Here is a 12,143-nt window from a genome sequence, read left to right as displayed (position 1 = left end):
AACTAAAGTAGAAATTTTTCAAGGAAAGAAAATGATAAAGCTAGTTCAGGACATGAAAATGTTAGAAATGAGATTTTTTTTTTTTTGTACTGTTAAAACAAACCATGAGGTTTTATAAACCAGTAAAAGCAATGAAAATGAGGAATTTGCGGTAGATACTGGAGCCACTGCTCATTTTTGTGGGAACAAAAAGTTGTTCTTTGAACTAAATGAAGTAAGAGATGTTCAAGTGGAAGTAGTAGTAGGCGGAGTGCAGAGCGAAATAGAGCGAATTGGTGAAGCCTCTTTTAATGTTAAAGTAAATGGAAAAATTAATGAAATAACCTTGAACGATGTATTTTATGCTCCTGGTTTAAGACGGAATCCAATGTCTGATCCTTGCATAGACAAACATGGGTTCAATTTTTCTTGTTCAAATAGTAAAGTATCAGTGTTTAAAGAATGAAATAACCTTGAACGATGTATTTTATGCTCCTAGTTTAAAACGGAATCTAATGTCTTGTCCTTGCATAGACAAACATGGGTTCAATTTTTCTTGTTCAAATGGTAAATTATCAGTGTTTAAAGGGGGGAGAAAGGCTTTTGATGCATTTTTAAAGGATAATTTATATTATGTAAAACCTTTTTCGTATGTTTTTAATGAACTCAAGCCTTCAGTATCAAATTGTAAAATTTTTGAAAATACTAATCAGGTCAATGGGGAGAAGTTGAATCCCTAGGATCTGGAATTTTGGCATAGGCGGTTTTGTCATGAAAATAATGAAGATATAGTAAAAACAGAAACACGAGTTTATTTCCTTGCTATAAAGAATAAGAATGCTCCAAGTTGTGAGCCTTGCAAATTAGTCATAATCCGCAGGTTTTCTTTCAAACCGGTTCGGGGGATCCAATCTCGTACCTCATTGGGGCTAATTCATATGCATTTAATGGGACCTGTAAACACCCCATCTTTGGGGGGCTCAAAATATATTTTGTGTCTAATTGACGATGTATCTCGTTTTGAAAGTTGTCTTAGGAACCAGGGTATTAACATACAGAGAACAAACACTTTTAGTTCAGAAATGAACAGAATTGCCGAGAGATACAACTACAGTGCCTAGAAGGAGTAGTGTTCCGATCGGCCAATGTTGGTATGTTAAAAATATGGTCCTTCAAAAGAGGAAACCGCGAGAGGGCGCGCAAGTTCCCGCCGGTGTTGATATTTTGATTTTGATTCGCGAAAGCATGCTGTATCTTCCTGTGCTATTACGATTTGTAACACTTGTTTTATAGAAAAAACTAAATTGAAATTGTTTGTAAATGGCTACAAATAGTAAAAAGAAAAAGTGCGATAGGTCATGCTTTGTTCCTGGATATACGAGTGGCTACATTTGTTAAAATATTTTCAGTTTCAATCATAGATGATTCTATCATTTGTTTCAAATGTCATGGCTACAATGAACTTCAAAAAGAAAATCAATTATTTAACTTTCATTACATCAAATTCATTTTCATTATAAAAAAGGGGTGTGGCTTCAAATCAGAGGCGGCGATTGGGGCTCATAAGTGGGGAAAAGGGGGGGGGGGGGTGGAGCAAAAAAAAATAAATAAAAAAAACCGGCAGCGAAAAAAGAGAAAAAGTACAAAATTTTGCTTGGGCTTGTTTTGAGAGCAGATAAGTGGAAATTGATGAAAATCTAACAACTTAACTCACTTTTTTCTTAGGGCTTTGATGAATTATGTAGGGGAGACGGGGGCAAGATGACTATCCTAACAATTTTCGTGGTTTATTAATTTATTTTTAAGGATAGAAAAATTAATTTTACATGAGTTGTTAAAGTAGTCCTTTGTAGTATTAAATATATTGCCATTTAATTTTTTAAATAAAAATAACGAAGGATATTTTTATTTTTTCATAACCTTAACAAATCGTCATCTTGCCCCATACTGGGGCAAGATGACTTTGACCTAGGGGCAAGATGACAACGTTGAAAAAGGTTGAACATATTTTATGTTTTGAATATGTTACCTAGTTTTACAAATGATAACTGTGTTTTAACATCTTACCAAGTATCAAATTAAGCGTATTGCGTTGTAGCGTAATGTTCAAGCGTTAAGTTCTGCAGCTAAAAATAGACACAAATAAAAATACCATTTTCATGATTGGAACATTCCTCATGCCACCACTCTTGGCTTTTACAGCTCTGGATCCATTCTTCTGTTGGAGGCTATCAAAATTCCACTTTCCAAGCAAGGCATCTTAAAACACTATTCTTTGAATTTGTTGCAACTGCATTGCTTGGCATAAATACGGGCCCGCACTAATAGACTTGGGCCTACAGAAATTTAGTCTGAGTAATTTTTTTTTACTCCTTTTTTAGCTTCACGAGCTTATTTTCCCTGTTGTTTTAAAATAATTCTTTTTTTTTCTGCTTTGCTCCTTGTTCTGACATTTCTTTGACGGGTGTGCTTGTAAGAATGTTTGAGCTTCAGTTTTTGTTTTCTCGCATTGTGTTGCTTTAGGCAATGCATTGAAATCAAAAACACTAACATGCTTCTTTGGTGTATCGGAATCAGCATTTGCCATAACTTCTGCTTCGTCTGAAGGTTTTATACTCCCAAGTTCTGAGGATTAGCACTATTATTCAGTTTCAGAGCCAACAACGTCGTAGTCCGCTAAAAAACAAGAAAATTATGAGACTCGGTACCTCATTCTTTAAACCCTTTATCGGCATTTCCAACTATAGCTGCTTTGAAGTAAGCGGTGCTCAAAAGCTCACCAATATTTTTTTTCTGTGATAGTTTGTCCTTGATGAATGACCATAAAGTTGTCACATGCTTGGCTATAGTAGGTTTTTAATGGGCAGAAAAATGACGTATCAGGAGCTAGAGACGATGGGATGTGTGAAATGGCAACCCAACCATGGTAATGTTTTTTCACTGCGATATAAGATAGCCTGCAAAGCTTTGTGACATTTACAATTGTCAATAATCAGCAGAGCAGGAGATTCTTTGCTTGGTTTAATTCATTCAATTAGTCATTTGGTCGACTAGTTTATAAATAGCCCTTGGTCACCCATTTTCGAACGATACCTACCTTGATTCAATGCGTCCTTTAGCCCCAGAGGAGAAGCGCAAGGTCGCGTGGACAAACAGACAGCGTTTACAGGAATTTAATAAAGTGGACAACATAGTTAGTTAAATAAATTCCGAAACACGGGCAATAGGCAGGCTCGTCATCTTGCCCCAGACTGCCTGTTTGAACTGATTCTTCTCCATTGCCATAACAGAACGCGATTAATTGACATATATTAATGGTAATAGGTAATATTTAAACTAAGTTACTCATAAATACTCAAGAGACACGAAATATCATATGTATATACAGAAGAGCTTATTTACTCATGCATAAAAGTTATATCGTGGCAACGGTAAACAATCAGAGCTTCAGAACTAACACAAATATGGCGATTTCAGCGTCTCTATACTATTGCTGAACGAACAGCGGATACGAGAGTCAGTAGCATGCAGTTGATGCAGTTACCTAGTTTAAAACGGAAAAATTAAGGCATTCGTCATCTTGCCCCGGTCTCCCCTACACAATAGTTTCCCGTGAAGAAACTTAAACATGAATTACACTTACATTATTTATCCCGAAGTACAAAGTAATAATGATCGGAAAATTTTGACGCTTCTGCTTTTTTGCAATTTCTAGTTTTGGTTCTTTAATAGGAAAAGAAAATAAATTTCTCATAAAAAGTGGGCGCAAGGGGAGGGGGTCCCCCCGAATCGCCGCTACTGCTTCAAATAAGTATATATGTGCAAGTGCGGCATAATATTAATTGTTCATGAAATGTTAGTTCCAAGAGAAGTCTGTCTCCCTTATACTGCAAACAGTTTTTATATTTTAGCTTTGCATATTCACTTTTTTTACTTGTGAATTACACAAGGCAACCAAATGTGCTATCAAGCTAAAAACAAAAATGTTTTCAACAAGTTAGAGAATAATGTAAATGTGCTAATTATTTATTTTAAAAGAGGTTTTAGCTATTTGTATTAAATGCTTAAAAAAAATCATTTTAATGTATAAATTTCAGTCATCTATTTCTAAGTAAAGTTCATTTCTTCCGTATGCGTTAATCTATAATTCTTCAAATTTTACGTTTAAAAAACTGTTTCATTTTTGTTGTATTCACACATCGAGATATATACTTTGTAAAGTAGTTTTTCAATAAAATAATTTGCATGTACTGTATCACCTTGTACTGATACAAATTATTTCTCATTTGTAAAATTATAAAACTTATTATTATTTTTTTTCCTGAGAATGTTGTGAAGAATGAGTCTTGTTTATTCAAAATGCTTGAATATTTTGTTTAAATACATACAAGTTCTATTTGTTTTTATTAACGCTTTTGCTGCAGAAAGTAGTTTGATTTTTTGTGTATATCCTTTTTAAATTTCTAGCAACAATGTTCTTTAATAAGCTATTCAAAATTAACTTGTGCTTTATGTTTGATGTGAAAAAAAGGAGCAAAACTGAATAACTGCAATATAAATCATAATATAGCTAACTTATTGTTAAAAAATATGTTTTATTTTTTGCTTGAAAACATTTTGGGGCATTAATTTCCTATTTAAACAAATTTGTAAATATGTATTACTATAATTGTACATTAGTAATATTTTAATTTTTCATTTTTTATTCACTAATCAAGGGTGCCCAACCTGGGGGGGGGGGGATCATGGCGCAAACTGGCAGACTGTACCATTGAAAAAAAAATTTTTTTTGGGGGGGGGAAGAATGTTTTTAGCAGTATTTTTCTCATTTTGGGGGGGGGCTCCTCGATATTGAAAGGGGTGCGCCCTTGCCCTTAGAGGGGGCACCCCTGCATAATGAAATTAAAGTGACTGCATACTTAAAAAGTTGCGAACACTTTCGAGCTTAAGTATGAAGTTATTTTGTTAGCATTTATTTATTTTGTATGGTGGGTTTCACCAAAACAAATTTTTAGAAAAGAAAGATAACCTTGGCAACTTTTAACAAAAGTAAATTCAAAATATCTAAACTATCTTTCTTTCGTTTGATGCACCGAAATGATAAAAGACGTACACAACGAAAATATAAATTATATATTATTAAGTATTGGCAAGAAATGTCCCGCTTTAATTAAAGCGAAGATTTATCAAGAGTCATCCGAATGTTCATGTCACATTCTATAAGATGCATTATAAACATGAAAATAGACTTGCATTTTTGAGAATTTCAAAAAACGACAGATTTTCCATTGCAAGAGAACTTTCTTTGGGCATCGATCGGTCCCAAGTTATGAACAACCTTTTTTCACACAATACTACGGAGCTTAGTAGACAGCATTTAACAACAATTCAAGATCTACGCAACATTCCTTCATTGACCATTTTCGTATTCAAAAAACAGTTATAGCAAAATTTCGGTCAATTTTTTTTTTGTTAATTTCGCCGTCAACTGTAACAAAGTAGAAGTTAACTTGTTAACGTATCACTAGATGGCAGCACTCAACGCGCGGAAAAAGACTGCAATTACGGTCTCGTTCGAGGAGGAGAAAGAGACTAAATCTACCCCCACAAAATCTTTGACATCTTGTAAAGAAATTCCATGGGTGAGGGAAGCAGTCCATTGAAAAAATGATACTCGCTTGGAGATTTACTATCTGATTGAGGGCGAGAATGTCCAATTAAGGTCTAAAAATGATGTAAAAAATTACTGCAATTTCCATAATATAGAATTTGATCAAGATGTTTTCGATTTTTCCACCAAAAATAATGAATCGGGTCCAGTTGTCAATTTGAATTTAGAAAGGGGGGATGAGGAAACAATTTTTTTGAAGCAAATATTTCAGAAATTTTCATTCCAAATAATTACAAGCAAAGTTTTAGGAATCCTGAGAGGAAGAACTGGCAACAAGCGATGACTGATGAAATGAACGTAATCCACCAAAGAAAGGTCTAGTCATTGGTACACCCCCCAAAAATAAAATCGAGTTAGGAAATAGATGGGTATATGACAGCAGCTAAGGAAGGAATTTGGCAAAGAAAAATAGTGCGCGAATTAGGGATGTCTGATGCACCCATTACAATATTTTCAGACAACGAGAGTGCAATTCATCTAACCAAGAACAATATGTACCATGCACGATCTAAACATATTGACATACCGCATCACTTCGTTCGCGAAGCTGTCGCACTTCGGAAAAGATCAGTTGAGAAAATTCAAGCAGATAAGATGTGCGCTGACTTTCTCACCAAAAGTGTAAACAAATAAAAACACGAATTCTGTGCTAATTCGATTAGACTAAAGCTAAGACTTTTTGACTTTATTGTGTTAATGTATGTGTTTCCAATTTAAAAATCAAGTGGGAATGTTGAAATGTTATTTTTAAATACTCTTACTATCACTAGATGGCAGCACTGCTGCACTGTATTTATGTTTTACATTCAATAAAACTAGTTCTGCTCTGGCTCTCATGATGGTTGCATGTGTCTGCTGTTGTGGTGTGGTAAGCCTTTTATACAAATCTCAGGTATGAGTTCTTGATTATTTTAACTAACATGCTGCATCCCTTGTCACCGGAATGCCCCAATAAGGGGGTACTTGTCAAAATATTAGAAATTTTTATTAATTTTTCTTGACTTTTCGGTGCTGGGGAAATGATATTAATTATACTTACCGATTTCTATGTGAGGGGGCTCTCCATATCTTGACGATACACTAGTTAAATGCAGTATCGAAACTTTCGTTCATACCAGCATGCGTGGTGGAAAATGTAAACAAACCGCATGGTGCACGATTAACGGTTCAGTTAAAACTCCAAGTGAAAAGAATTTTTTTCGTCAAAGTAACGGTTTCAACAAAATTAAGTGTTGCCAATAATATATATATTTTTTTTTTTTTTTTGAGTTTCTTTGGAGAATTTCATCGAACTGTCAGGTGTGAACATGTAAATTGGGTGGAACGTCATTGAGGAGGTATTTAAGCAGTGGACATCCGTCCATCGATCTCTCTCTCACTTTCTCCCGCTTCCACAACAAAGATGTCTCTTCCTGTATAGGCTCCAGTAGTTGGCTAGCTGCCATGGCTTCGACCATTGGGCTGATTCTGGAATCGTGCTTCATCTATCAGTTGAAGGAACTCCGCCATTGCCGGTCCCAAGTCCGGATGAGAAAAGAGGAGGGTGCCAAAAGCTCCATGGCATAACTGGTGCTGATCAGTAGAGCCGAAAGGTTCTCGACCAACCAAAAAAGGCAACCCAAATCTAAGGTGTGGAACCGTGGCGATGAAATATGGCTTACCATATGGCAACCGGGGTTATAGGTTGCTACAAACGGTCCCTCGTGGCTTGGCAAACCACGTTGAATTCTGGCTTCCGCCTGTAGAGAGGTCAATTCGGGCGGTGACCGTTTACTTACCCTCCGTTTCCCTCAACACGGGTAAACACAAAAATAAACAAAAACCTGGCGATGTAAACCGCCCAAAACAAAAAGTTGACTCGTCCCGGGATATCCGGACGCAGCCAACCCTCACAGAAACTGTCTCTGCTCCTGAAAAGGGGTCAGCAGACAACACTTATAAAACTGTTTTTCAGGAACCTCCTGCAACAACAAGAAATAGTGAAGATTTTACACAATTGTAAAAATCAAGTTTTTTTTTAAAGTTCTAAATGTACCTCATGTAAACAATTCAATACAAATATTTATCATATGAATTACTTCTTAGAACACTTTCAGTAATTTAAATTAATTTATCTCGAACAAAATTCACTAAGCATAGTAAATAAATTCGTCAATGATTAAAAGAATTTCAACCTTTGAACAAAATATTCACGGAACACAATTATTTTTCTATGAACCTTGAACGCGAAAATTTCTTTTTAAAACCAGATCAATTTCAGCGCAATATACATGCAAACAACGCTAACCTCTCATAAAGGACGCGTATAATAAAAAGGGACTTACCCACAGGTTCTTTAATTTCTTGGAATTAATTTCTCTTCTCCCTTAGCACCTCGCGAAAAGTTTCTATTTTCAGAAACAGTCAGAGTTCATGAAAACCATGCGAACAGTTTTTGAAGCTCGGAATTTCCTGAGGCTACGTTCCAGAAGCCAAACAGTTCATCGCGAACAGTTGAGAAACAGTTATGGAAAAGCTCAGGAGCACTTCTTGCAATACGGAAGCTTTTTAAGATCCAGAACAAGTGCAAAACAGCTCTACAACACTCAGGCTCAATTATCAGAACCCATTCAAAATTGAAACAAGCGTACGCAACTGCCACAAACTTGTTTCATCAAACAGTTCTTATTAATCCATGTCAAGGAGACGTCTTCTGGATTCGAGAATCTTAAGTTAGATCCTTCATCCAACCGCTTTGCCACCATTTATTTTAGCTGAGGTATCTTGGTGAAGGACATAGGTTTTTCACCTCTATGGCTGAACAAGGAAACACACGAAAATCACAGAAAAACTAACTTTACTATGATCACATCACACTTTATACATTTTTTAACACAACGCAATCTTTCGGAAACATTTTGTGGATTTTTCTGTAAGCTCGCGAGTAGCACAGCTTGTTACCCTACCGTCACTCACCCCTTTCTTCTGATCTGCCTAAAGAAGAAGAAAAAAAAAAAAAAAACTCTTTCTTCCTCCAAAGACAAAGATCTCATCAATCTATATCTTGGCGCCTCAACGACCTGAGACGAACATCAAATCACCATTAATTCTCAAACCACTGACAGTTAATCTGCCATAAACTGTATCAGTTTTCTGTTTTCCATAAAGAAGAGTCAAGGTCAAGAGGGGGAAATTAGAATACATTACAGCAAATCTATCCTGAAATATGAGGAAGTTTTGATATCCCCAAACAATATTTTCTATTGTATAGAAGGGGGATGGGTGGGAAATCAACAAAATTGCTGTTAATGACTTAGTTGATTTTTAGAGAACAAGAAAAGCAATTTAGCGTAAAAGCAAGGATATTTCAAATAACTACAGAAAATAAATTTGATAATAAAAATCGAGTTAATTAAAAAAATTCTTCTTCAAAATTAGATGACCGTGTTAGAGACGCATGAGGTACATGATGGGTTTTCGGAGTAGCATTTTCAGAAGGGACAGCATCGAAGAACTAATACGGAAAAATGATTTTTTTTACAGCAGTTTCAACTTTTGCAAAGAATGACTATGATAAATGTTACATCAAGGTTCCCCCTACGCTATAGTTAAATAATTTTAAAATAATATATATTGGATGATATGTTCTTTAAAAAGTGTTTACAACTTTCATTTCATTTTATTTTTGACTGGAAGTGATTTTCATACAATTTTGTAAGAAGTAAAAAACATGTTTTCCATTTTTAAATAATAACTAGGAACATATTAAAACTAACTTTGTGATGCAGCACAGTCTTCACACATCACCAACAAAATTTCTTCATTAACTATGTTGCATGTAAGAGTGACCTTGTACGCACCCTTATGGATGCTGCGTTCTGTTGTCACTCTTGCTTTCACGGTACAAGTGTCACTTTCTCTTTTAGGCTGTACATATGCTACAGCATTATCTCCGTAAGATTCACGTCACGTGCTAAATTGAAAAAAAATGTATGCATCAAAATGTTTTTTGAAAACTTACAAATTTCTTTGTAAAAGTTTCACATTTTTCATTTTGTAGGTTATGCATTTGTAATAATACTTGCTTTACCAATCTACACCATATCTGAGTGAATAATAATAATAATATAATATTAATAAATCTTGTTTTTGACTCTCACTGGTTCTCATAGATTAAATAAAATGGGTTTTTGAAAAATTAAGATTTCTGAAATAAAATGGGACAATTATCTTTTAGTACTCTTAAGAAATTCATAGTGTTGGTACTGAACTACCTAAAAATGCCGTTTAAAAATCATAACATATTTTAATGTCTTTATAAAAAGATAATATGTGTTATTCACTTTCTATCCACTTGCCCATTCACTTTGTATCGCCCTTTTAATTATACTGTACGAAACATACATTTCAGCAGTAACCCACAAAAGTAATCTTTTCATTATAACAAAAATAATTAAAAGAAAACAATTTGTTATTATCAGTAGCACTTACTGCGTATTCCTTTTTGGTGTATCCCTTTTGGATATTATCTGCTTCATTAATGTCAATTTTAAATAACACACGTTTGAAGATAATGTGTGAAACTATGTAATATAATCGCAAAAAATAAAAACCGCTAAAATAAAGTATTAGTAACCAAAAAAGACTTACCGTCTTTATTTTTATGCATAGGTAAGTTGACTTTTTTTTGGCATCTTCTCCATAACTTAGAAGGGTTTCAATGTATGCACGATAAAGATAAGTGTTGCTCGCCGAGGAAATATTTCCATTATTCAAACTAATGTCGATTTTCGAGAAAGGGAATGGAGGAATAAGTTGGATGTGAACACGATTTCTTCGGCAGATGCCTCTGATCCGTCCGGTTTGCCCCCCCCCCGTGTCCGTTTACCTTGTTGTGATGTGGGGGGGGGGGGGGGTTGCGGTGTTATGAGTTCGAGGCGAGCTCTTGGGCGGAGTAGTGAACCCCCAGTTGCTCAAACAGAATATCGGCGGGAAGGGACTTTTATTCCCTTCCTTCCCTCATCACACTTACCAAATGCGGACGAAAACCCCTAAGCCAATGTGTGTCAACCGTGCCTATGGCTGCGTGGTACCGGGGGTAGTCGGTGCCTCAAACGGGAGGCTTCAGGGATAGCAGGCGAACCCTGTCGTACGCAGCCTTACCTATGTGTAGGGGGGGGGGCTACACAGGAGCTAGACCCCATATTCCCCCAGTACTCTGGTTCATTTATGTAACAAACATAAATAACGTTTTGTCGAGCACTGCTACGTTTTTTTATAACTAAGCGCAATGACCCGAAGCTCAATTTAAGTAAAGTTTCTCCTTTTTAATAAATAAAGCACTTACTCATTTAATAGGGGAATACCAGTCTGTTAAAAAATTACGGAACTTATTACTTTTAGTAGAAATTAAAGATACAAAACAAATTAAAACTATAATGGCTATTACACAAATTGGTTCATACCTTGGTCCTATTTCAGAACATAACACTCATACTTTTTCACGGGGAATCATTTCCGAACCTAACCTCTGCTTTACTCCTAAAGAAGAAATCTTGGAGGAAATGAAAGACCAAAAAGTAAGTGGAGTGAAAAGGATCACCATGAAACGTAACAGCGAAATGGTGAATGCTAAACATGCCATTTTGATATTTAGTACTCCTGTCCTCCCTTCACGTGTAAAAGCTGGCTATCTCTCATTTTCAGTTCTCCCCTATATTCCCAATCCGCTCCTATGTTTTAAATGCCAGCGGTTTGGACATTCGAAGTTTTCATGCCGTGTTACTGACAAATATGCCACGTGTGCAGAACCCGGTCATGATAATAATGCATGTACTACGACCTTCAAATGCGTAAACAGCAAGGAGGATCATCCTTCATACTCTAGATCGTGCTCAAAATGGCTCACAGAAAAGGAAATTCAAGTAATGAAAATAATACAAAAAATATCATATCCAGATGCAAGGAAATTGGTTGAAACACGCACACCAACAGGTTTTTCATCTGCAGCATCCATTAAAAGGGTATTTAAGTCTGCAAGCGCACAAACAGACACCCAAACTAAAACTTTAACTAATATTAAACCTGTAAACACACCGAAAACAAATCAATAGCCCCAACTCGTCTCAGAAGAAAACTTATCAACAACAAGCACAAAAAACAAATACTGTAGCGGGTACTGTAAATGAAAACAAACCTATCGCACATAATTCAAAAAAAATCGTTGAAAAAAAATTATGCAAACGCGCCCGAAAATTGGGGTGGCCATTAAACAAGGCCCCAAAAATATCATAATTTTAAAAAAGAGGACTTTTTACTTTATTAACAAGAAAGCTAAATTGACTAACTCATAACACATTCCTCCCGAAGAGGAAGATGAGGATGGTGAATTTGAAGATCTTCCGCCATCCGACAATGAAGGGTGGACGGACCATCCTCCTTTACGAGCCGCTCTCCCTTCTTCCGGTCGTTCCTCCTTGCTTTTTTTCTCCATGGCCCTGAGTATTCGTTCTTG

General features: G+C 35.7%; 1 protein-coding gene across 1 annotated transcript in view; it reads left to right on the top strand.

The window, feature by feature from the left end:
- Nucleotides 1-12,143, top strand: part of LOC129230310 (transcription factor Ovo-like 2) — a 114,627-nt gene that overhangs the window by 2,708 nt on the left and 99,776 nt on the right. The gene's annotated exons all lie outside the window — the stretch shown is intronic.

Source organism: Uloborus diversus, chromosome 9 (genome assembly GCF_026930045.1).
Source record: "Uloborus diversus isolate 005 chromosome 9, Udiv.v.3.1, whole genome shotgun sequence".
In the NCBI taxonomy this organism is placed as follows: domain Eukaryota; kingdom Metazoa; phylum Arthropoda; class Arachnida; order Araneae; family Uloboridae; genus Uloborus; species Uloborus diversus.
Note: the sequence above shows the minus strand (reverse complement) of the source record. Positions and strands in the feature narration are given on the sequence as shown.